The sequence below is a fragment of the Tamandua tetradactyla genome, chromosome 1 (assembly GCF_023851605.1).
Source record: "Tamandua tetradactyla isolate mTamTet1 chromosome 1, mTamTet1.pri, whole genome shotgun sequence".
Lineage (NCBI taxonomy): Eukaryota > Metazoa > Chordata > Mammalia > Pilosa > Myrmecophagidae > Tamandua > Tamandua tetradactyla.
In genome coordinates this window covers 11,269,721-11,296,468 of record NC_135327.1, presented here as the reverse complement: position 1 = coordinate 11,296,468, position 26,748 = coordinate 11,269,721, and the positions used below count along the sequence as shown (strand labels likewise).

At 43.8% G+C, this 26,748-nt stretch overlaps 1 long non-coding RNA gene across 2 annotated transcripts in view; it reads right to left on the bottom strand.

The window, feature by feature from the left end:
• The window catches only part of LOC143690839 (uncharacterized), a 193,882-nt gene that overhangs the window by 114,539 nt on the left and 52,595 nt on the right, over positions 1-26,748 (bottom strand). The window contains exons 6-8 of one of the 2 annotated variants that reach the window (XR_013179231.1): positions 15,456-16,065; positions 13,493-13,723; positions 3,109-3,382 (exon numbers count right to left, since the gene is read on the bottom strand). This is a non-coding gene — a long non-coding RNA (uncharacterized LOC143690839). The remainder of the gene's footprint in view (positions 1-3,108; positions 3,383-13,492; positions 13,724-15,455; positions 16,066-26,748) is intronic. The other variant, XR_013179235.1, reaches the window with a different exon arrangement.

The following is a 26,748-nucleotide window of genomic DNA, read 5'->3' as shown; positions in this document are numbered from 1 at the left end:
CAGCAGATCCTAGAGTCTGGAGAGGGTCCCCAGCCTCCTGCTTCCTACAAGGTAGAGAGTGGAGAGTACAATCTGGCAGGCTCATATATGAGACCCTTAGAGAAAGGTGATGCCAGCAAAGGGATAGAATTGCTAGGCTAGCTGCTTAGAAAGCAGAGGCAGGCTGAGGTGGCACGGGCATCATCTAACAAAGTATGATGTCAGGACATGGAGATGTTAGGACATAAAAATTATAGACATGGAAAAAAAAAGAATTATGGACATGGGAAGATGTCCACAATCAGCCAAGCCTTACACCCTGCAAAGCCTCCAGAAAGACCTGGGGTTCTAGCCTCAGGGTACTACTAGAAAAGGGTGAGTAAGCTATCATCTTTAGGACAAGTCCCAATTCCCTACGACATTCACAGTCCTGACAGTCAGGCATGCCACATCTCCCACCACCTTATTCCTTGCCCACTCTCCAATAAAACTGAACTAACAGGAGCTTCCAGAATACACCCAACATTTCTCAGCATGCCTCTTCTCTTGTCTCTATGTGAATACCTTTCCCCACATCTCCTGCCTACTCTCACTTGACCGTTCAGATTGGACTTTCTCCCCCAAGAAGTCTTCTATGAACCCCAGAGGCTGATTGAGTCCCCACAATTTATCCTGCCACAGTACCTTGTGCTACCTTCATTATCTACTGTACTATCTTATTAGAATTAGAAACATCTCTCTGATTCACCAGAGACAGGCACTTGGTAGGACTCAGTGAATGTTGCCGAAATGAACTGAAGTGACCCATTGGTTCTGGTCAGCCATGCTGTAGAGATGTACTGTAACCTCTGTTACAAAGATTACAGAATAATACCACAACCATACAGAAAGTCTTTAATATACCACCGTCACTAACTGGTTATATTTATCACAAACAAAGGTTTACCCATTAAATGTGGAGTTTGGAAGTGACTTAGCACACCCGATGTAGCTATGCGGCAGCCATAATAATGTGTTTCTCAGATTGCCAACTTCATTTTAATCAGCCAACTAACCAGCTACCATGCACTAAATCCATCACCACATTAATACTCAACATGACTAGACATAGCTGAGATGCTAGGAAAGGTCCATCCTTGGAAGACATGAGACGCCTCTGAAAAGTGACTTTAGCTCAAGAACTCTCCATCAGCTTGCCAAAACCTTTTAAGAACTACACAGAAGTCTGATTCTTTTTCTACCTAACTTTCCTTCCTTCCCTCTCTCCTCCACAGGAGTTAGACCTGCATCAAGTCTGATGAGTCTCCCAACCTCCTGTGGCTTCCTCCCATTTTTCCTGCACAAATGTTTCCCCAATAAATCTTTTGCATATCTAATTCCATCTTGGTGTCTACTTCTTGACAGACCCAAACTAACATGTCTGAGAAGACTGAATCCTAAGCCAATAGTTGTGAAAGCTGAGAACAGGCCTGAGTCACCTCTGAATTTCCAAATGGGTTATGAATTGGAGATATCAAGTCTGTTGTAAGTGGAGGATGAAAGATGATCTACAAGGAGGACTTGTTTGTAAAAAGCTTAGAACAGTATCCAATGGTTATATAAATGTCTGTTGAATTTTATTTATTTATAAATAAATTGGTTGAAAATATGTTTAAGAAGCAGTCATATCTCTAGATCTTCTCCTCTATACTTTCATAAAGAAGCAATTGTCCCTGCCCTATTTCAGCAGATGAAAGAAGATTCTTTTCTCCAGAGAACAAAAGACCAAGGATATCTAGACTAAAGGCATCAGACACTGTTGAGAGCAGAGCTCCTTATTGAAAACATGGGGGATCAAATGAACTTAGGCACATTGGACATTGAGTCCACCCATGCTCTTCTCTCACTTGGCTCTTAGAACATTGGAAGCCAAATTTTTACCTTCAAGTAGGGTACTGGGCCCTAATTCCATTAGAATCTAACCATCCCAAAAAGAGGGACATAAAAATGACCTCTGAGGATACCCTACCAAATGACCCACAGACCATCCTGTGGGAAGCTCAAAGTTAACAAATCTCATCCACTCTTTCAACACATCCAATCAGCTTGCTGGTCCTCTACACTTCAATGGAAATAGACAACAAAGGATCAGCAGACATCTGATAAAAGCCCCTCACATGGAAGACGGTGACCAAAGTAAAAAAATGAAGGGAGCAACTAGAAGGAAACAGAAAACAGAGTCTTAAAAATATATATATTCTAGAACCTAAAAGTGAAAAAAAAAAAATATATATATATATATATTATTTCATTTATATGAAATATCCACAAAAGGCAAATATACAGAAGTAAAAAGTAGATTAATGACCGTCTACAGCTAGGAGAGGAATGGGGGAAATTGAGGGATGATAGATTAAGGGCTTGGGACTTCTTTTTGGAGTATTGTGTTTTAAAATTGATTGTGATCATGGTTGCACAACTCATTGTAAATATACTAAAAACCATTTAACCATATACTTTATATGGGTGAATTATATATGTTATGTGAATTACATCTCAATAAAATTGTTACTATATATATAATTAATATCCTCAGAGGGATTGCATGAAATAAATATAGAACAAAAAGGAATATTCAGAACACATGAAAAAGAAATGTAAAAATACAGTTTTAGAAAACTCAAACAATAGTTGGAATATGAAAGGAGATGTCTCCAGAAGAGAAAGCAAAAAGACAAGAAAGTAGTAAATAGGAAAGAAGAGAAAATTAGAGGATCAGTCAAGGAGGTTCAGAATCCTCATAATAGGAGTTCTGGAAAGAGAAATTAGAGACAATGAAGGGAAGAAGTCACAGAAATTATTCACGAGAACTTGTCACAACTAAAGAACATGAGTTTTTTCATTGAAAGGGTTCATAGAGAAGAAGGAAATAGTCTCACACCAGGCATAGCATAATGAAATGTTAGGACACTAGATTTAAGCTTCCAATGAGGAAAAAAAAAAAAAAACAGATCAAATAAAGGATCAGAAATCAGAAATGTCTCAGACTTCTCAAGAATGAGAAAACAATGGAGGAGGATGTATTAGTTATCTATGCACATTAACCCAAAACAGAGCAGCTTAAAGCAACAGAGATCATCTCCAGCTCACATAGTTCCTGTGAATCAGGAATTCAGGAGCAGGTTAACTGGGTGGTTCTGGTTTAGGGTCTTCCAAGAGGTTGTAGTCAAAATGCTGGCCAGAGTTGTCATCATCTGAAAGCTTAACTGGGGCTGGCAGATCTGCAAGATGCTTCATACACATGGCTGGCAAGCTGATGTTGGCTGTTGGCAAGAGGCCTCAGTTTCTCACCATGTGGACCTCTCCATAGGCGTGCTCAAGTATCCTCATGACTTGGCAGCTGGCTCCCCACAGAAAGGGTGATCTAAGAGAGCAAGGCAGAAACCACAATGTCATCTATACCATTTCTTTAATATCTTATTGGCTACCCAGGTCAGTTCAAGTAAGTATGGAGGGGACACCATGGGGCATGAGTATAGAGACTGGTTACCACAGAGTAGCTACAAAATTATAAAGGAAGATGAATTCTACAAAGCAGATCTATTCCCAGCCAAAATATTATTCAAGTGTGAATATAAAATAAAGATATTTTCTGGAATCAAAGATCTTTAAATTTGTTTCTCTCTCATGTATCTCTTTTTTGGGCACAATTAGTGATGTCCCAGCAAAATGAGTGTGTAACTCAAGAAAGGAAGGACTGAGAGTCAGAAAACAAGTATTACAACACAGGAATGAGGGACAGGGAATCCTCAGGAGCATGAGGAGAAGCTAGGATGAGAGCTGTGCACCAGGCATAGAGGACAACCAGGCAAGAGCAGAGCAGTTCAAGGACACTGGGAAAGAGTTCTGGAAGAAGAGACTGGTAGAATAGCTGTTGTGTCTGCATGTCTTGATAGGTGATTTTAGCAGTTGGCAAGGAGTTTGGGGTTGAACTAATGATAAACACATAGCAAACCAAGCTTTAAAAAAAAAAGATAAATATTAACTTCAGGGAATTAAAAGTTGCATGGGAAAGGAAAAGTCATAATAGTTTACTACATGACTCAGTTGTGAAGAGTGTTTACATAGTCAAAATATAAACATTAAACACTGATCTTAGCACAATCAGTATATAACTATGCTAGGAGGATGGAGAAGGATGTATGAGTGCAGTGGGGGCAGGTAGAGGAAAGAGAGGTAAATCCTCATCTTCCAGGATGGAAAATCAAGAGATAATATCTAAACTGAAAAATCAAGAAGCATTAATGCAAACGTGTTTTATAGAGATACAGACATAAATACCAAAATGTACTTAAAAAAAGAAAAAAAAGAGAAAGGTAGTTAACTCAAGGAAAGAGGGAATGGGGGTAGAAACTCCCAGATGGGGTTTATAACACATCTAGTAGAACTTGTTGACTCTTAATTATGTACATATAAAACTTAGACAAAGAAGCTTAGCCTACCCATAGGTAAGCCTAAGAGTTACCTCTGGAAGACCTCTTTTGTTGCTCAGATATGGCCTATCTCTCTCTCTCTCTCTCTCTCTCTCTCTCTCTCTCTCTCTCTCAGCTCAACTCTGCAAGTGAAATCATTGCCCTCCCCCCTACGTGGGACATGAAATCCAGAGATGAAAGTCTCCCTGGCAGTATAGGAGATGACCCCCAGGGATGAGTCTAGCACCAGCACCGTGGGATTGACAATGCCATCCTGACTGAAAGGGAGAAAAGAAGTGTAACAAATAAGGTATCAGTGGCTGAGAGAGTTCAAATACAGTCCAGAGGCTACTCTGGAGGCCACTCATATGCAAGTTTCAGTTAGACATTACTACTCTCATAACTTGCTAAAACCCAACTAAAACCATTCCTGCCAATTCTAAAGAATACCTAGGGCATTATATAAGATTCTACGAAGGTTCTATGCACTAGGGTAACTTTCCAGAAACCTACAACCTCCAGATGGGTCTCTGGACCAGATAAGTTCTGACATGCAGAGGGGCCAGCCTCTCCAGAACATCAACTTGTTCCATCCCCCATCCCATATTATTTACAGCCCATTCCAACATGAAAAATTTAGAATGACTATACCCAAATACCCCTAAAGAGTGAGAGAAAGATCAAAGTTGATGGTGGAGTTACCCAGAGAAGGTCAGGTTTAACAAATGAGTACGAGTACTGAATCAATATACTGAAATGTCTTCTAGTCTCCCGTATCTTACAGCAGCTAGAAATAAAAACCTAAAATTGTGGAATTGTAACCCATACCTAACTCCGAAATATTTTCTACAACTATTATTGCAATGTACTTTGAAATTTATTGTTTTCTTGTATATATGTTATTTTTCACAAAAAAAGAAAAAAAAAGGAGAGTGTAATAGAAGAGATAGGTATTAACAAATAAATATGACTGCTGAATCAATAAATGGATATTTCCTTTGGTCTCCAGTTTCTTGGAGCAGCTAGAAAAAAAAATGACAAATCATGGAACAGTAATCCATACCAAACTTTAAAATCTATTGAATATCTACTTGTTAAAATGTACTTGGAAGTTTATTGCTTTTTTGTATATATGTTATTTTCACAATTAAAAAAAAGTTTTTTAAAAACTTGGGCAAAGAACTGAAAACTAAAGAGAAAAACTAAAATTTGCTTTCAGAAAAATAACCACAAAACATATTACAAGAAATTGAGACACGAAAATAAAATTTGTTTCATGGACACCTCTTCTCCCCATACTCCCACTAATAGGTCCCAATCCCCTCCTCCATCAACCAAGTTTTGGTATAAGACAGACAGGTTTTCATAACATGACTTGGCCATTTACTTGCTGTGTATTCTTGGATTTGATCCTTTGGAAATGATCAAATGAGAGTTAATACACGAAAATGCCTAGCATAAATATGTTCTCAATAAAACTAGTTTCCTTTCTTCTTATGTAGTTTCCATGAAAAGATCATGATGATGATGGTCGTGGTGACAGTGGTGATGATGATAAGCTACAATTTTTACCATATTTAATCATTTAATCCTCTAAAACCTCTATTAGGCCAGTGCTATTATTATACCCATTTGAGAGACGAGAAAATAGAAGCTAAATTAGCCATCCAAGAACACAAAGATCTTCAAAGAACCAAGATTCAACCCAAATAAATGGACTTCAGACTCAAGGATAAAATCAATTTTACACCAGAGTTGCTGTAGCACATTATCTTAGGTATATTCTGTTGTCGACATTGACAACTCCTAAAGATGCAACGCCACTAGGGTAATAATTAAATGACTGCCTAGGCAGTAACTAGTGAAATAAGTAAACTGATCACTAGGGTCAGAGCTCTATTCTGGCTATAGCGTATCCCAGCAACCAGTCTGACAGTCTTGTTGAGCTGATGCACAGCAATTAGACTCCAGCAGGGCACAGGGTACAAGGGAAAGAATTCCAGGCTCCAGGTGAAGACATCCAGGTTCCAGTGCTAACCCCAAGATTTAGAAGTTGTGTGGTCTGACAAATCTCTTAATGTCTCTTGGCCACCACTGCCTCTAGAAAAAGGAAATCCTAGAGACTGAAGTAGCCTGGGGTAGTCTAGTCCCACATGACAGATATGCAGAAGTAATAGAATGTTAAAATGCACTGAGTTTTAATTCTATGCATGTTCATACATTTTCTCATTTAATACTCACCACAAGTCTTTGAGATAACTGCTATTATTATCCCCATTTCACAGATGAGGAATTGGGGAATCAGAAAAAAACTAAGTAACTAAGGTCACATGATGAGTTAATAGCAAGGAAGGACTTAGTGGAAAACACAATATAATAAGGTTATAAAAGGGCTTGTAGCGTCTTTTTTTTTTTTCTGAGAACATTCACTCTTGGAGCACTGAGATCCCCAAATGAAAATCCTTTTACCCTGAGACCACAATGCTAGAAGCCATATGAGGTGTTTCAGTTTGACAGTCCCATCTCAGCCCAGCCTTCAGCCATTCAGGCCACGGGCCAGACCTGGCTGTAAAGCAGCCATCTTGGAAGGAATCCTTCAGCCATTCAAGTCATTCTAGCTAAGGCCCCAGACATGGCAGAGAAGAGAAGGGCCATTCTTGCTATGCCCTTTCCTAATTCCTGCCCCACTGAAACTGTGAACATAATAAAATGGTTGTTGTTTTACAACAGTAAGTTGTGGGGTAGGATAGAGCAATAGATAACCAGGACAACAACCTAGGAAGTGGGACCAGCTAAGACAAAAGAACCAGTGCCAAATCCTCCAAGGTCTACTTGGCTGTGAGGATCTGATCAGTCCACAACATAAAATCATTTCCTAATGATAACACGGGGTCACACAAATATGAGAAGCTGTGGAGCCCTGTAAAGGACTTCACCCTCATCAGAGAGAAAGGTGAGCTGTCTCTGGGGAGGCTAGATCTCTCTTAGGAGCTGGCTCAAAAAATTGAATTCAGACTCCCCTCAATGTCAACACCTCTAGAACATCCCTGAAGGGATGACAAAGATGAGGGAAGAAAGCGTCTGGAACCAACCCACAGAGGGGGCTACAGCAGCTCCCCAAAGCCTGGTATCCCTGGCTTTCGGGTCTGGGATAACCCTCCAGTGGTCCCTCCCACCCACTCCACCCTAGCCTGTCTACTGGTTGTCTCATGCTCCCAATTTCCTTCACTCTGCTGCAGAATTGGTAGTCTTGAAGGACATTTGCTATTTGGAATCAGCTGGCTCCTTTCCTGGATGATGACAGCCATTTCTTCTGAGACTCAACTCAAAGTCTCCTCTTTTCTGAAGCCCTTCCTCCAAGCTCCCCTTACCTCTGCCCCATGGAAGCAACTCCTCCCCACCTTTGCACCCCACTATACTCCATCCATCATAGCACCTACTTAATGCAATTCAACAAATATTTACTGAGCATCAACCATGCAGTAGGCACCGTGAGTTCAACAGTGAGTAAGACAATTGTGGTCCTTACCCTCAAGGAGGGTATTCTGACAATTGAACCCACTAACAGTGCAAGCACTCTAATGTGGTAGAGTCCTCCATGCTCCCAGCCAGAGGATCGGCCCTCCTCTAGGCTGCAGGGACCACACAAGGGCCCTCCAGACCAGGTAAAGGGACTTCTGAGTTCCACACAGTGAGGAGTCAGCCAGCAAGGCACTGGGCCATAAATGGTGGGAAGCACTGGAAGTGTCCCAAGTAGAAGGAACATCATTTTCAAAGACATGGAGATTAAAAAAAAATGTGGCTGCTTCCAAAAAAAAAAAAAAGGAAGAAGAAAGAAATCAGTTATGGGGCAGAAACCCAAATTGTACAGTTGAGACTGGCAAGCTAGGGGTTACGGCAGAGTTGTATGGGCTTTGGGAAAGAGTTTTGCCTTTATCTAGAGGAAACTGAAAGCCAGTGGAGGGTTTTAAGCAGGAGAGTGGCATGGTCAGGTGTACATTTTAAAAAGATGACACAGGATGCTGTGTGGAGTGCAGCAAGGAGATCCACAAAATGGTCCTTCTCACTAGACCTCCAGGAGAGCTGGTGGTGGGCTGGAGTAGGGCTACTGGAAGAGATGGAGAGATGCGGGCAAATTCAAGAAGTAAAATGCTTGAACAAGACCAACTTTCTAGACCTTTGAGATGGATAAGATGGGGAAGATGGTCAGAGGAAGTAGAGGAAAATTAAAAAAAAAAAATGATAGAAGCATCCAGCTTGGGCCTCTGGAGGGATAGAAGTACTCTCCCTGAAATTCCCTTCAAATAATTTATGGGCGTTATCTTTACATGCTTAAGCGGGACCTTCCCAAGGGCGGGGCCTGGCCTAGAGAGACAAAGGGACAAAGAGAGGAGGGAAAAAAAAGAATCCCCCCAGGATGAGGTTCCTATACCCTCTCCCCTCTCAGCATTCCCACCTCCTGTGGTCTATCCCTTCAAGGACAACCCCGAAGCAGCTGCCGCCAGCTCCCGCCCACCAGCTGCAGCCCGATTGCTAGAAATTAAGCCATAGTGTTTACAGGACTTAATTAACAAAACCATTCATCATCCCAGGAAGTCACCAACTATCTGGGACATGACACCATTTGAAATAAATTAGCCCGGTGCCCAGAGAGGTCATTCACATTCCTGTTTGGGGTCCTTGCTTGCCCCAGACCCCCCTGGCCCACCTCTGAGGCCTCCCCTCATCTCTAGTGCCCAAAAACCCTTGCAATTAATAGCTAATTAATAAACAACACAAACCTACCAAGTGGAACAACAGAAAGACATTCTCAGTCCATGAAAGCAAGTAATTATTTGATGTGAGCAGGTCCAGAAAAAAATGCTTATGAGATAAATCAATGGCCTCTCCCCCATCTCGAGGGTCTGTGAAGATGGAGGCAGGTTCCTCAAGATCAGGAAAGTGATTTAAAGGAAAACACGCCTCAACCATTTCCTCTACAGTGAATCACAAAACAGGATGTTCAAGTCTTCATTTTCCAAGCTCACTGTAGCCACAGTGGGTACAGAGGTAAAGTATTCATTTTGGAACTATTTATAGTCCACCTACTATGAATATGGGGATGGAGAAATAAGCAAGAAACATTCATGATTTCTGCTTTCATATTTTAGTGGGTTGAAGATAGACCATACACAAAGAAGCAAACAAATTATTTCAGATAGTGATAGGATGAAAAGGTGAGGAGTGTTGATGAGGTCTACTTTAGAGGTAGGATCATCAGGAAAAGTCCTCTGGGAAGATGACATTTAAGCCGAGCCAGGCACCTTTAGGGAAGAATGTGTGTGGCAGAGGCAATGGCTAGTGCAAAGGCCCTGAGACAGGAAAGACATTGGCAGTTAATGGGGCAGAGAGAAGAGCAGTGTAGCTCAAGTATAGGGAGTAAAAGACAAAGTGAAAAGTGGCTAAGTTTGGAGAGCAGGAAGTGACAGGGTCGGGGTGGACCTTGTAGGGTTATGCTTTTATTCTAAGTGACCTGGGAAACTACTGGAAGGGTTCATAAGGCAAAGTGCATCATAAATAAAAATATAACTGGAAGGTGCAGCAGATACCCAAGGCCTGTTTTATTCCCGTTATTTCCTGGTCCACCCCTGAAGTTCCAGCATGCCTTTGGGAACCATGATAAATGATTCATTTCCAAAATACATTACCATCACCTATCTACTCAAAAGTTACTTATCTGACAAATAAGGAAGCTGAAATATGGCTTCTTAGTAAGTACCAAACTGGTATGAGCCAGGGCTTTACATGCATGATTTCCGTAGAACCTGACAACAACCCAATGAGGTGGGTATTATTAGCCTAATTTAATACATGAAGAAACTGAGGCACAAAGAAGCTAAGAATTTGCCTAAGATCACCCAGCTAAAAAGTACTAAAACTTGGATTCAAACACAGGCAGTCTGAGTCCAGAGCCTAATTCTAATTCACTCCACCCTACTGTCTTCATGGTGTAAATCATTTCCCTGAGATTTCACAACCCACTGAGGCCTGGAACTCAAGTCTCTTCTTGGCCAGCTGCACACACCTGTCTCAGATGTCAAGAATTAACTTCTGAATGTTATTGGGTGGCTATGAAGGTTAAATAAACAATATATGCAAGGTTCCAGCATGGTGTCCATCCTGATGCCTAGCACTTAGCAGGAAGTCAGTAGATTTTAAAAAGAAAAGGTGGGGGGAGGAGAAGAGCAGAAGGAAAAGAAGGAAGGGTGAGAGGAAGGGTGCCATCCCATTGAGGTCAGCAGGCCACACACTCTACCAAAAATAGGCCATAATTTTCATAGAGCTTTTTGTCAAGGAATTCTTTGACAAATTTTTAACAGGGGCTTTTACAGCTTCTTAAAATTCCAGCAGGTCAATCACCATGGTGCAGCCAAGCAGTTGCCCCATGGGACTAGCTCTGGGGTATCCAGAGCAGGACCCTGAACAGAGAATGAGTGTCCTTCAAACTCCCATATGAGAGGTGTGGCTGGCCCACAGTCTTTGAGGCAGAGGCCAGCACCTGAGGAGTAGAGGAAGTGTCTCTCCCAGGCTGCTGGAGGTGTCTTGACTGAGCACTTGATGGCTTGGTGAGACTCATGCCATCACTGTGGTCCTCTGTGGTCAACAGTCAGAGAGGAGGGAAAGGCAGGCTTCCAGGGTTCATACCCGAGACCAGGGCAAAGGCCAGGCATGAGACAGGTCCCTGAGCCTGGCTCACTCACTCGCAGGGAAGCCAAGGGTTCTACTCCCTGCCGGCTTGGCAAGATGAAGATATCAGCTTCCTCTCATTTAAAGGCTCTTCCTCATGTGATGAGATTCCATTTAAATTGGCACATCCCCTGCCATTCCTTCTTCCCTCCTGCCTCCTCCTCCTTCTCCTATATATGGACTTCACTTCCTTCCAGCCTTTGCTAACCTGCCCCTATTTCAATGTCAAGGCCTCCTTCAGAGGCCGAATCAACAATACCTGGGTCAGCGATGGAAGGCACAATAGGCCACCAGCCCGACCCCCCTGCTTTGAGTATACTCAGGGACTGTCCCTGTATGCAAAACAGCAGGCGTCTGAATTCATAATTGGACGTTCCAAAATGTAATTATGAAAGATGAAATGCTCCTCTCAATGAGAAGGCTGTAAATAGAATAATTAATTTTGTGTTTGCTTGAACAATTCTGTATTATGGACCTTACAGTGGAACTGAAATTAATTAAGTGCACCAGGATTTATGGAGGAGGTGAAGAGAGAGGGAAAGAGAGAATTAATCCGAAGTAAAAGATAGATGAGTATGGGAGTGTAATGATGTGTTAGTCTGGGGTATTCTTTAACAGATTTACCAGACACATCCTGGGTATAAAAAGCGTGAGTTGACAGAATTAACTCAACTAATACAGCTGCTGATCAAAAAGCAAGAGAGCAGGATGACCACCGGGGAGCTGATGGAGCTGGAGACAGGGGCTATTTTTAAGCTGGCCAGGAGGAAACACTACTAGAGGGGCAGAGGGCCCACAGAGCAGAAGCCACCGCCTCTACAACAATGCAGGGGACAAGCCCTGGGGGGTGTAGAGAGGTGAATCAGGAGGGACAGAGTGTGGGGGCAAACAAAGAAACAGTCCTCAGTATTCCCGGGGCCCGCAGGTGTGTTCATTCCTGCCCAGGCTGCACTGGTTGAGCTCCTTCCTGTGTGTCATTCAACTACTGCTTAGCATGGGTTGTTTGCACGTGTGTTTCTTCCACCAGCCCACACGTCCCTGCAGGGCTGGAACTCAATGCCCACCTGGATGTGTGAATGAATGAAGAATGAGCCTCCTAATGAGCTTAGTGAGGAGACTGAATTCCACTTCAACAAAGACCGGGCAAACTAAGGGAGGAAAAGATTTATTTGACTGGTTGATTGATGAACTGACGGATTATGAAAATGCCTACTGTGTATTAGATCACGAGTTACAGGTCAGTTTTCTAATTACTCTTAGGAATCCAGAGGTTTCCAGGAGCTGGATGAGAAGGAAGAAGGTACCCGCCTCCCGGTTCTGGTCCTGTGGGGGATTGTATTTTCCAAAACTAGCCCCAGCAGTATTTCCAGTCCCACATGCTCTTCCGGCCTATTTCCCTCCCCTTGAACCTGGACAAAACTTCATGCTTCACCACTTCCAGAGCTAGGTCAGAAAAGATGGTGTGGCTTCTGCTGGCCTCTCTCTCTCTCTTGAGGTGGTCACCCTTAGAGCCCAACCACCACGCTCTGACAGCTGACATGGAGAGGGCCACGCAGAGGAAATGAGGCCCCAACCAGCAGTCAGCATCGACTGAAAGCATGAGCGCAAATTTGCCTTCAAATTCCAGCTTCAGCCTTAGGTCTCCCAACAGACCTCATGGAGCAGAGACAATTCATTCCCATTGCACCATCTGAATTCCTGACTCACAGAAACCATGAACTATAATAAGCAATAAATGTATTTAAAACCACAAGTTTGGAGATGATTTGTTATGTGCTAATAGATAAATGGAATGGGACTTCACTTCAGCAGAGCGGCCCCCTCTTCTACCTACTCTTTATATCAGAAGTCTATATCAGATTTCTATTTTTTTTTTTTTAGGAAAAGGGGTGTTCATGGCTTAAAAGGTGTGAAGACACATCGATCTGATGGTAAATAAAACACTGGTCAGAGTCTGCTCTGAGATTCCTGTGTGTGTGATCTTGAACCCCACATGCCATCTCTGACCCTCCTTCTCTACAGAGATAAAACGGGGAATAATGCTGACTCACAGAGTTGCTGGGAGGACTTTTGTGAGGACTCTGAAAGTGCCCAGACTTTGAAGCCAGAAAAGCAGGGCAGGTAAGAATGAAGGCTCCAGAGTCAGGTGGACCTGGATTCAAATCCCAGCCCTGAACAACCTGGCTGTGTAATCATATTCAATTCACTTCTCTGAACCTCAGTTTTTCCATCTGCATAATAAGATAATAATTACCCCTATGTCCTGAACAGAGCATGGCAAGTGCACATAGTTAAGTTCCCAGTAAATGAGAGCCTGTGGTTTGATTGATACTCACCAACTCAAGTTCCTCTGCCTTCACTCTGTCAGCTGAAACTCTGTCAGTCATCAGAGCAGCCACCAGTGCTTCTCAGGTTCTTTGCTCTGAATAGCCAGTGGTGTGTTCTGAGTGGTATTCCATGCCTGCCTCTTGTGTCACAGATGGGTGTGTGGGGACAGAGCTGTGGGGACAGAGCTGTGTAGACAGCCCTGGGTAGCAGAAACCTGTTCCTATTCCAACACCGGGCCACTGCAAGTGATAAAACAGCAAACACGAACTTCAGCGTGCCCACCCCAGGGCTGCACCAATCCCATTCGTCAGCCCACAGCCCACAGCCCACAGCTCATGAACTCAGTGACCATTTAGAGTCCACAGCAGCCAGGAAGAGGAAGATTCTCGCCTGGGGTTGTGACCTCCATCTGGGTTGCAGCAAGGCTCCAAACACCCAGGAAGGTTCCTTGCCCAGTACCCTGGCTCCAGGTGAGAGTCCCTGTTACAGACTCCCTGCTCCCCGGGGTGGTATTAAGCAGGCATTTAGATACCTGTCATGGAAAAGGGTGATGGATGGCTTTATTAACCCAGCGAAGCAAAGCCGCTGACAGTGAAGGACTCCCTGTCAGAGGAAGCATCCCTAGCCCACAGGCCCCCTCACCAGCCTGCCTGACGATCCGAGTCCCTGACAGATGGACAGCCCCTTTGAGAGGGGAGGGCAGTGTGGGGACAGGTCAGCATCCCTTCAAATGCCATGCCAAGCTTCCATCCAGGTCCCACCCCCATGAGGGCTGCATACCACCAAGTTACCTAGCCCTAAAGGTCAACTTTATCCCCCGTCCTCATGGACTTCACTGCTTAATTCAGAAGGCACCATTCACTGTGCGTTCCTTATAAAAGATGTGCCCTGAAGTTGTGCAAAGTGGCCACCATGCTGGCATTTACAGGCAGTATCTGTATCCCTAACTCTTTGCCAACCACTCCATGTACACAATCCCATCTCTCTCTCCCATTTTGAGAACGCACTTTATCACCCATAAGCCCCTTTCCTGTGAACCAATAAGAGCCTTTGACATGAGCTTTTGTGATTCTGGAAGCTTATGTCCACCTTGAGGGGGCTCCCGCCAGCCCCTAATCTTAGTCTTGGCAGTTACCCCATTTTCCCAGCTCCAGTGGGTGGCAGGAGGGAAGCTCAAGCAGCAGCATGTGCCTTCTCCCTGCAACTGTCAAGCCAGGGTCCAATGGCAGAGAATTATCTCTTCCCTTCCCAACTTCTCAGAGTTGGTGGGCGGGATCATCCTCACAGGAAGGCCTCTGCCATGCTCTGTCCTGACTCACTATCAAAGCTCAGCCCCTCTCTCCTCCCATCTCAGCTAAGAAGCTGGTCTTTGCAAACCAAACCACTCTCCCAGAACAAAGGAGAGAGGAGGGGAGCTTTTTTTTCCCCACTATTCAGAGATCTTAGGGCACCTCTTTTTACCAGAGACCCCTACGGCTACTTCCACTGCTTTGGATATCTTTGAGTCATTTGTACAGCTATTCTAGAAATGTGCTTTCCTGGCACCTATACAATCAGGCAATTCCATATATATTTATGACTATATTAAACTTATTGAGCCTCTACTATGTATTCAAATTTATTTCCATTTTATCAAGCACCTACTTGTACAAAATCCTAGGGATACATAGTTTGTCAGAAAGACAGAAGTCTGGCCATAATGAAACCCAATAATCCAATGGAAGAGACAGGCAATGAACAATCAAGTAAACAAAAAAGAAAATATAAGATAATAAAACATTAATTAAATTAAACAAGGTGACATAATAGAAAATTACTGAACAGAAAAATGAAATCCAGGCAGACTACAGAGAGAATAGCAAATCTACAACCCTCTTAGAAAGGAAGCCACTTCCAAACAGACAGTCAATTTTGCCAGTTATTCAAGAAATAAATTATTCTTTCACTCAATATGTGCTTTCTTTCACCTACTATGTGCTTGGCTGTGAGAAGCAGCAATGTCAAAACTTGACATAGCGTCTTCTGGCTAGGAAGAAGGGAACAGAATAAAAGAACATTAGCATTTATTGAGAGTTTACTATGTGCCAGACATGAATGTGCAATTTCATGCATATTTTTTCACTTGATCCTCATATCATGCTGGGAGGTAGTATCTAAGGTAATTTCCATTTTGCTGCAACTCAAAAGAGTTTTCACACATCCAGGAAGTGGGATTTGGATCTATGTGGGTGCGGTCCTTATTTGCACATCATGCTCCCTCTTCAACTTCTTTGGAACTGAATCAAATAATCAGAATAAAAATCTTCTTTATTTTATAAGAATGTGAGAACTCAATTCCAAGAAGAATTTATTAACAATAATCAAACACGCAATTGCTCTTAAGAGTTTAAAGAGCTCTCCATGCCCCTCTCCATCACCCAGCCTTCCATGCAGTTTCTCCTTTTCCCCACAAACATACAGCCCTCAGGTATAACCAAAATAAACTCCTTATCAAATTACCCCCACCACAGAACCAAGGTGTGTATTCTACGTGACACCTATCTGAGTCTTTCGGGCTGATATTTTCTTCATGCAGTAATTCCTGCCAAAAGAAAAGCACAGTTAAAATATATTTTACAAAGTGCATTAATTCCCAGGCAAAGATGAAAATTCCATTTCACTCAAATAGATTTTCCATGGTGAGCTAGCATTGCATTGAGGGTAATGGATGGGGGAGGGATAGGCTTCAACCCATAAATCAACAGGGGGATGAGTAGGGGGAAAGGAGTTGATGGAGGGGGAAGAGGCTGGTGAAATCTCAACCTGTGAGAGTGATGCTCCCACCCTTTCCCCTAGTTCTTAATGATCTCATCAGAGTTTTGCCCAAGATCGATTCCCAGCCTTGTTCATCTATACCCTTCTGCATTCATTATTTTAATAGCATCCACATAGGACCATTCAAGATTTGCATCAGACAAGCATTAATGGAGAGTTTGTTTGGGAAGTTCAGGAATCAAGGAGAAGCAGACACCCATGGTTAGGGGACAGGACAGTCTAAAAAGGAGCAAATCTGGAGACTGGAGAAGTATGGGAAGAGGAAAATGACAACCAGATGTTTCCCTTCAAGGAAGAGCAATAGGATTAAATATCCCCTTCTCCCTTCAAGGACCCCTGAAGTCCCCAGATCTTTTAGCAAACCAATGAGCATAAAATTTAGATATGCAGTTTGAATAAAAGGTCTTTGAGCCAGATCAAAACACTGTCATTTTAATTTATTCGACAAATATTTCCCAGGTATCATCTAAGCCAAGCACTATGCCAGGCTCAAGGAACACAGTGTAAACAAGACTCGGGTCTGCCCTCAAGGAGCTCCAGACTAGTCTAAACAAAGAAACACTTTCAGTTCAAGACAATATATGTTGTGCTAGAAATAAGCAAGTAGAAAGACATAGTCACAGGGACTTCCAAGAGGAAGTTTGCAAGTACATTGGAAATTTTTCAAGCACACTAGGGTAGATTCACATTCCTAGCAGAGAAGACATGTAAAAAGGCATACAGTATGAGCCAGGCTGGTGTGTTTGTGAACTTCAGAGTCTTGGGGGTCCTTGTGAGCAAAGAACCAGTCAAGAGGTGGGAGAGGCTGAAGAAGTTGGCCAGAAACTTGTGTGCCAGACTGCAGAATTAGTAGGTTGAAAAGTGTTTTGAGCCAATTCGACACCTAAAAATAGATGTGCCTACAGAGAGGCCCTATATAAAGTAGGTTGAAGGTGAGAGACTTAGGGCAAATGGCAGTAAGGACTGTTTTAACTGTCCTGATAAGAGATGATGAGGCCTAAACCAGCTACAAGGCTGGAGAAGACAGCTGAAGTACATCATCATTTTGGAGGATCAATCCCCACCTGGATTATGATACTGTTCTCTGACCACAAGGTACCGAGAAGATGAGGAAAAATTCAATGAGGTAAATCTGAAGGGCTAAGCCAATGAGACTCATTCCTTGTTTTTCAAAAGATTAATTTTAAAAACTCCAGTACATTGTAAAGGACATCAAGGAAAGAGCCATTCCTGCATAAGAAATGCCTCTAAGGAATTCATCAGAAAGAGTCTTGGACCTGAAGGTCTTTCTGGTTATTTTCTCCTCCTCAGGATCTTGAATCCTGAACCTTGGGAATCGACACCCATCATCATGTCCCTGCAGGGACATAAAGCAGAGCTGCTGGTCAGAGCAACCTCATCAGGAAAGCGGGCCCTGCGACCTGCCCCCTTTTCTGTCACTGGGGATCAACATCTGACTCCACCTTTTGAACAATTCCCTCTGATTCTGTTGGCTTCATTTTCCCCATCTGAGACCAGGGGAATCAACATATCTCTTACAACCATCCATTACTCATTCACTCACTTTGCTCTCCAGGGACCTCTTCCCTCTCTGTCCCAGCACACCTTGAGGCTCCTGCACACACAGGAAGAACTCAGAGAAAAAATTATAAACTTCCTTTCCAGACAGTTGCAAGATGTTCCCTTTGTCTGCATCCCTCCCATAGTCAAGGGTACCTTTCTGAAATCCAAGGCCACCTTCACCTGGTCTACCATAACCAAAAACATCCTGTGGCATGTCCTGGGTGGGACCAACAGGCAGAACCTGGGCTGGTGACTCTCTGAGTGGATATATGAGTGAGTAAAGAAATGCAAAGCCATCACTGCTGTTTACAGTAACTGTACGGAATGCGAGTCCACCTGTCCGCGTTCCTCTGCTCAGGTTATTCTTTCAGACAAGAAAGAAATGCCTTAAACCTCGTATTTTAAGCTGCTGTAACAAAGTAGTGCAAACTGGGTGGCTTTAAACAACAGAAAGTTATTCTCTCACATTTCTGACAGAATCAGAAGTCCAAAATCAAGGTGTCGGCAGGCCTGCTCCCTCTGAAAGTTCTAGGGGAGAATACTTCCCTGCCTCTTCTAAGCTTCCAGGGCCTCCAGGCATTCCTTGGCTTATGGCCACATCACTCCAATCTTTGCTCCATCTTCACACAATCATCTGTCTGTCTTCACATGGCATTCTCCTATGTCTCTGTGTCCAAATTTCCCTCTTCCTATAAGGAACCCAGTTTGGCCTCATCTTAACTAATGACATCTTCAAAGACCCTATTTCCAGATAATGTAATATTCAGGATGGGGGTGGTGTTGGGACTTGAACATATCTTTTTTGAGGGAGCACAATTCAGCCATAACAAATCCCTGGAATCTATGTCTTTCCTTCTTTCTTTTCTAAATTCAATATTCATCTTTATCAAAGGGATAGTTGTACAGGATTTTAAAAGTAAAAAATTACTACAAGGCTCATAACTAAACAGCAATCCTATGACTCACCCCTCCCCAACCCTAAATCTTGCTCCCAGGGGCAACTACTATCAATAGTTTTAGCTAGTTATTCTAGCATCCTATTCCAAATTTCTAAATGTATGCTTACATGGCTATTGATCTTTCTTCAACTTTAGACATTATCATTTGATTCCTACTATAGCCAAAGAAAATTTAGCTCTCTACAACCCAACCCTCACCCCACAGACACACACACTCACAATTCTCTAAACACATTTTCCCTCCCCTAACCTCTAATATGATTTTATTACAATTTGGAGTTAAATCAATATTCATTGTTTACATTATTAAGGCTTTATAATTATTGTTCACATTTGAGTTATATAATGTAACATGATCATATTTCTTTTCCGGTAACTTTTTGTTTTTTCTGGACTTAATAAATGTCTATGTCTTTCTCTCTCTCTTTTTCCTTTGGCTTAGTTTTCTATGTGCCCATCATTAATTCATCGATGAATGTCTTCCAGAGATATGTCTTCCCAGTATGATCAGACAATCCCGTCTGCTCCTTTTTCTTTCTTTGTCTTGGAGTGCCTCATCCTACTAGTCCAGTCTGGATTGGTTGCACGCTAGGCCTAAGGCACAGACGTCATCCAGGAACCCCCATCACCATCATCTTAGGAATTCCCTTCATTTCTCTGCTGTGTTTAATGCTATTCTCTGGATCCCTGTCTTCTTGTATTAATTTCCTGTGGCTGCTGCAGTAAATTACCACAAAGTTGTGGCTTAAAATAATAGAAATTTATTTGACACCTTTATTCAAGGCACTGGGAGAGCTGCATTCCCTCCAGAGGTTTGAGAATCCATTACTTGCCTTTTCCAGGTCCTGGTGACCCTGAGCTTTCCTTGACTGGTAGCCACATCGTTCCAATCTCTGCCTCTGTGGTTACTTGTCTTCTCTTTTGTGTCTCCTTCTCCCTCCTTCCTATAAGGATACATGTGATTGCCTTTAGGGCCCACCCAGATAATCCAGGATAATTTCCTCATGGAAAAAGATTCTTTTTTTTTTTTTCTTTTTACATGGGCAGGCACCAGGAATCGAACCCGGGTCCTCGGGCATGGCAGGTAAGCATTCTTACCTGCTGGGCCACCATGGCCCGCCCAAGGAAAAAGATTTTTAACAGCTGGATCTTTCAATAAGATCCCAAGTCCTTGATGGTTTAGGCTTCACTGGCGTTCCATCAGAGTGGAGGTTGAACAACAAGGCCAGGGGTCGACCACAGGTTCTTACAATCAATATCTGCAATACCTAACACACAGTCTGTCGTGGAGTAAGATCTCAATGAATGATCACTGAACTGAGTCAGTCCTGGCCTAAGGTGGAAGGAGTCCATCCCTTCCCTTCCAAGCTTCCTTTTCTGAGCTGTTATCATGCCTAATTCGGGTCCTGGAATATACTAGGTGCACAACAAATCACTGAAAGTAGAACTATCCACTCCATCCTCTCAGCATCCCAGTGCTCCCACTTTAGCTCATAAAGCAGGAAACTTTGGCTCCATGCCCCAAGGAGGACTGTCTCCCTCTCTCCCTCACTGATTCTCCAGGATGAAGAGACTTGTCTGATTGGGTCCTAGATCCCTTTCCATCTCCTCCAGATATGATTGCCTACCAAGAGGACACATTCTGTTCTGTCCCTGCCTCCATGGCATAAATGCAACCAGGCTGGAGCATCAGCCTACCTGCTAGAGGTGCTTCTTTCTCCGTCTCTCTGCCTGGGGCACAGTGAGTATGAGGCAATAATTCTGAATAGATGAGGCTCCCGTGAATGGAACATTCCAAGGTCTAAACTTGGGAAGTATTAGGAAGCCTGATTTTGACCACAATACAAGATGCAAAATATTTTGATGTCCATCTCTCTAATTCATACATCCATTTCTTAACTATTTGACACTTGGTAAGAGAGGAGCTGAGAAAGGAATGCCATCAAATTGCATACCCAACAATAACATGTTAAACTGAATTAGACAGTCATAGGCTAGAGGGTAAGCTCTATAAGGGTAGGGACCTTGTCTTATACATGGCTGAGTCTAGAGATTACAACAGGTGACACAGCAGACACTGCCAATGCCCCTCCCCCAGATTCACACACACACACCTGCTTCACATCTACTATTCCATGCACACCAAGCAACAATTCCTAGTGCAGGTGTTTGCAACATATCCCCTGTGGGTTTTCTCAACCCACTAGGGCAATTCAGAAATGTGAGGGTATTAGCACCTCTGGGTACAGCCCTCAATCAATGACTGACAGGAGTTGTTGGATAAATATCCCAGATCCCTCCCCCACCAGGTGGAATAACCCTGAGGTGTACTCCACACTGTCTCCCAGAGGTCCCCAGTGGGACTGCCCCAGTTGTCCTGCTCATTCACATTTCCCAAATTAACTTCCTTCCCTTCCCTGTCTCACTTTCCCTTTCTCCAACCACTGTTTCCTGGGACCACTTCCCAAATAAATGATTTGCATTCACACTCTTGTCTCAGAGTCTTTTGCTTCCAAGGGAATCCAACATACCCTAGTGCTCAATGATTATTTATTAACCTAAATAGAATTATGAACTACTAAACATGTGAGCTCCTTAAAGGCTGTGGCACTCTCGCTTTTATTGCTGCATACCCAACATCTCACAGATGACGGGGGACAGAGGAGATGCTCAACAAATAATTGTCAAATGAGAGGCTGACGTCACAGGAGTACTTTAATTCCCCAAAGGACAGACATCGGACATGACCTTTCTCAGGAAAGCCCCAGGGAATGTTTGGCCCTCGAACCTCAAGACACCTGGACTGTGCACAAAGGAGACCCCACTAAGGGGGCCAGAGTGAGTGGCACTGCCCACAATCAGGAGGGGGAGGGGGATGGGCCAGCCCAGCCTGGCCCTCCAGCGGACAGCACAGTACTTCCCTGGCTAGTGCAGCCTCTACTCCATTCTGCTCCACAGAGGGGCCCAGCTCAGCTGGCCATGGCTCACCATGGCAAGTGCACAAACAGCCACAACACGGGGGCCATTTCAGTTAGTTCAGGAAAGGTACATGAGCATGACAAATATATGTAATTTGTAAATTGGCCAATCTTTTGCAATAATTTAGAGGCACTAGTTAGAAGCAATAGAAACCCCCCAATTACTGATGTTTAAGGCTGGCACTGTTGCTGGCTGAATATTTCATGCATAAATGAACTTCCACTAGGCCACCCGCTGCTTCTGATGAGGCTCTTGCGGGCTTTATTGCCCAGCGCCCAGCAGGGTCCCGCCAATGGGCCCCATGACAGATGATGCATCGTTTTGTGACTTAAATAATGCAGCGCGGGACAGGCTCAGTACTGGTGCACTTTATTTACATATCAATTGAGTGGCCACTCTGAATATGAAGAAATATGAGAGGGAAAGTCACTGGCACTGAATATTTCATGGCTGTGAGCCCTCCAGGAAGCGAATTTCCCCAGCCCAGAGCTGGCCCTGGCCATGTGTATTAGGGAGGGTTGGCATTAATAGTCCAGGAGATGAAGCAAGAACAATCTCTCAAGCCAGGAGGGGAGCCGCTAACTGGAATTGATGAGCTTCCCTATCATCTGGACACAGCTGCTTTTTCAAGTCAGCAGAATAATCTACTTCCTGCCTCCACCTTCTGGTTCCTGGAAACTTCTGCAGAGAAGGGAGTTCGTCCAAGCCATCGTCTGCTGACTTCCCAGGCCACGTGATAGAACAGAAGTTAGCAGAGAGGGCAGAAAATGGAATGGCCCATCAAAGGAGGGCCTCACTCTGAGGAATCAGGAGTCCCAGCCCAGTCTCTTCCCCTCTTTAAATGTCTCTGGGAACACCCTTACCTAAAGTCAGCCATTCATTCAACAACAACCTCAAGTCTCTGCCCTCTGCCAACTTCCTTGCCAGTGCTGAGGATACAACTGTGAAAAAGGCAAGGTCTCTGTCTATATGAAGTTCTCAAATGAGTGGGAAAGACAGAGGGAAAACAGGAAATTACCTTGGTTGGGTATATTAGCTATCTCCTCCAACTTATCAAATTGTCACCAAACTTAGCAGCTTAAAAGAATAAGCATGTATTATCTAAAACAGTTTCTGTGAGTGAAGAATTTGGGAGTGGTTTTGCTGGGTATTTTTGCTCAGGATTTCTCATGAGGTTGCAGGCAGGATGTTGGCAGGGCTTTAGACACCTGATGTTTTTTCTGGGACTGGAGGCTCCGATTCCAAGATGGCTCACTCATATGGGTAGAAAGATAGTACTGCCTGTTGGTGGAAGCCTCAGTTCCACAACACATGGACTTCTCCAGAGGGCTGCTTAACTGTTCTTGCAATGTGGCAGCTGGCTTGTCCCAGAGTGGGTGATCCAGGAGAGCAAGATAGAAGCAGAAATGCAAGGTCTTTTATAACCTACACTTAGAAGTCGCACACTTGTGCTGTATTCTCTTGGTCGCACAGGATACACCCTGAAGCAATATGGGAGGCATCTCCAAAAGGCATAACCAATGAAAGGCAGGGGTCCTTGGGGACCATCGTGGAGGACGGTCATCACAAGGACCAGTGGAAGCAGAAGGAGTGACAGCTAGTCTGGTGAAAGAGAATCAGGTGCGGCTTCCTAGGAGAAATTACATGACATTTGATTGGAGATTTAAAAGATAAAGTTATCTCAGCAAAAAAGAAGTCTGGAAGAGCTTTCAGCAGAGGGAACAACCTGTACAATGGCCCAGAGCCAGGCACATGAGGAATCCAGAGAGCTGAAAAACATTCATGAAGGCTTCGAATGTCATGCTTTATTCTGAGGCCTCTGTGGAGTCTTTAAAGGGTTTAAGCAGCTGGCTGCCCTGTGGGTGTGGTGGGCCATAAGTCTGCTCCATTCCAGCAACTCTGGGTGGGTCTAGGTCTGGGTTTGAGAAGATGCTCTGGAGAGGTAGAAGCAGATTCCTGAGCCAGCCTCAGGATATACCATACTCTAGAGAGGATCCAGGTTAGGGTGAGAATTAAATTAGGGTTAAGGTTAGAACTGGAGAAATGGGGAGTGGTCACCAGCCTCAGAGGCAGCAGATCTATCTAAAATGCCAGCTATGCTGCCCCCACACTCACTTGCTGGCTATGTAATTTTAGACAAGTCACCCACCCTCAGTGGACCTCAGTTTTCTCATCTGTAAAGTGGGAATAATGGTAGCACCTGACTCATAAGTTGGTGTAGGCACTGACTGAGCTAAGACATAGGGTAGGTAATTCCAGAGTTGGTGAGGCCTTCACATGTGGCAAAGGTCTTCTCTATGAGACTCAAAAGCCCCCTTCCCACTAACAATCTGCTCCTCCCCAGCTTTTAAACACAACCTGGGATTCTAGCTCTGAGAGTCTTATGGCTAGACCACCCCTCCACCAGATAAGAAGCCTTGAGGAACATGCAAACCCACATTCAAAGGACTATCATGCTCCTTTTGGACTGACAGTCACTCTAACAGTACAGCATTCCACTAGGTAAGCTTTCCAACTCCTTTATTTTCATTCCCATCACTTTTGTTCAAAGCATTTATCACAACTTGTAAATTTCTATTTAGTTAAGTTGTATGCTTGTATGGGTTTGGTTGTCATTGTTTTGTTCTGTTGTATATATTGTTCTTGTTTCTTCATCTATCCACCAAAATGGAAACTCCCTGAGGACAAGGCCCTGAGTCTTCCCTGTTCACTGCTAGCACCCCAACACCAATACAGCATTTGGCATAAATCTTAGTGGTTAAAAGTACAGTGATTGTCCCAGACTGCCTGGGTTTGAATCACAGATCTGGTACTCTCTGGTTGTATAACTTTGAATGCTACAGTGCCTCAGTCCTCCCCTCTGCAAAATGGGACCAATCGTAGTACCTATCTCATTAGAAGGATTAAATTATACTATTTAACTTTAATTATGCTATTTATAAAGCACTCAAGAACAGTGTTGGAAATAGTAAATGCCATATAAGGGTTTGTTAGATATGGTTAGATGATAAACAGATGTAGATGTAGATACATATAATAGTAGATGCTCAATAAATATTTGCTGAATTAATAACGTGCTGAGTCTGACAAAGAAACAAAGTCCTAATTGGGGCAAAGCCTGAGATAGGGACAAAGACTTTCATACGGGCAAGTTCTGAACAAAGAAAACATTGAATGTGAAAACTTTGGAAGTTGGAGGCAGTACGGCAGGGTTGCTATAAGCACGGTGGGCCACGGGATAGGGCAGAGGCCAAATCAGACCCTCTGTGGAACCCGCACCAGGGACTGCAAGTCTGAGTACCAACCCACACTGAACAGCTAAATCATACATTATTGATTTGTCAAACGTATTTGCATATAAATAAGCATGATCATTCATGGAGGCATGCACAGTGCCGCCTCCCCTCAGTGCCATGATTACAGATGGATGGCCCTAGTTAGACACAAACCAGGGACGCTGCTACCCCTGCCGCAAAGTCAGCGTCTGATTTAAAACTACATTTATTGGAGCATGTAAGTGTGACAGCCTACTGGTGAGTTTGGGATAATTAGTCTAAAAGACAAGATAAACGACTCCTAAAACTGGTATTGTGATGAAGAAATGATCCCCACCCCCTCCCGCCAGCTCAGCCCTGGTGCCAAAAATACAGCCGATGATAATTAACTGGGAAATGTTAACAGGCAGGATTATGTTCCAATTGCATTTTCCAGAGGACTTTAGAATTTTACACCCAAGTTGATTGTGTTCCCCTCCCCCTGGTGATTAGGCAGGAAAGGGTGATGGGTGGTTGGAAGCAGAGGCTGGGGGGAGGTGGTGATGGGGGTGGTCAAGCAAGGAGAGGGTGGGGTTGGCAGAGGGACAAGGCCAGACGAGCTCTCTAAGGCCAGGCAAGCAGGTGGCTTCAGTCAGCCTTCCCTGAGCTTGAAATGAGATGGATCTGCAGGGCAAAGCACGTTGACCCAGAGAAATTATATATGCCACGTTAATTCATTCTGCGTGGGAGATCAGCCGTGAGCTGGGAGACTGCCTCTGATGGATCAGGGAACCCAGCCACTCAGCTGTGCCAATGCTAGGGAGTTGTCATCGTGGGCAAAACACTCTACTTGCTAACACTTCATTGTAATTGTCCTAAATTACACTTGAAGATTCAGCCCAGCAGGTCCAGGCAGCAAATATTACTTTAAGGATCAGCTTGCTCCAAAGGGGAACCTGTGATCCCACGGCTGGAGCCTCTGTGCTGTGCTGCAGAAGGGAGCAGCTCACTCGCTGTGGCCCCTGGCACCCATCTTTCTGTCCCAAGGCAGGGAAGGGGGCACGTCTGTGACCTCAGACCCAACCTATCAGCAGCTTTCAGGGCTTCTTCTATGAATCTTGAGTTCTGTGGACTCAGAAGAAAGAGGACTCTTTGGAGTTTGTATGAGGCCCTCAAAGAAGAAAACAAACAGGAGGCAGCACAGCAGGAGAGGCTGTGGCAGGCAGAACAGCCCCCCAAATGTTCCACATCCTAATCTCTGAAACTCACGAATATGTTCCCTTACATGGCAAAAGGGACTTTGCATATGTAATTAAGGTAAGAATCTTGAAATGAGGAGAATATACTGGATTATCCTGGCAGGCCCAATGCAATCAGGGGGCAGAAGGGTCAGCAAGAGAAAGAGATAGAGATCAGAAATTACTACACTGCTGGCCTTGAAAATGGATGGAAAAAGCCATAAGCCAAAGAATGCAGGTAGCCCTAAAAGCTGGAAAAGGCAAGATTTTCCCCTAGAGCCTCCAGAAGGAAAATAGTCCTGCTGACACTTTGATTTAGCTCCCAAAAAAACCATTTCTGATTTCTGGCTTCCAGAACTCTAAGATCATAAATCTGTATTAGTTTAAGCCACTCGGTTTATGATGACTTGGTTCAGCCATGATAGGAAACGAATTCAGGGTCCCAAAGGTTTTCAGC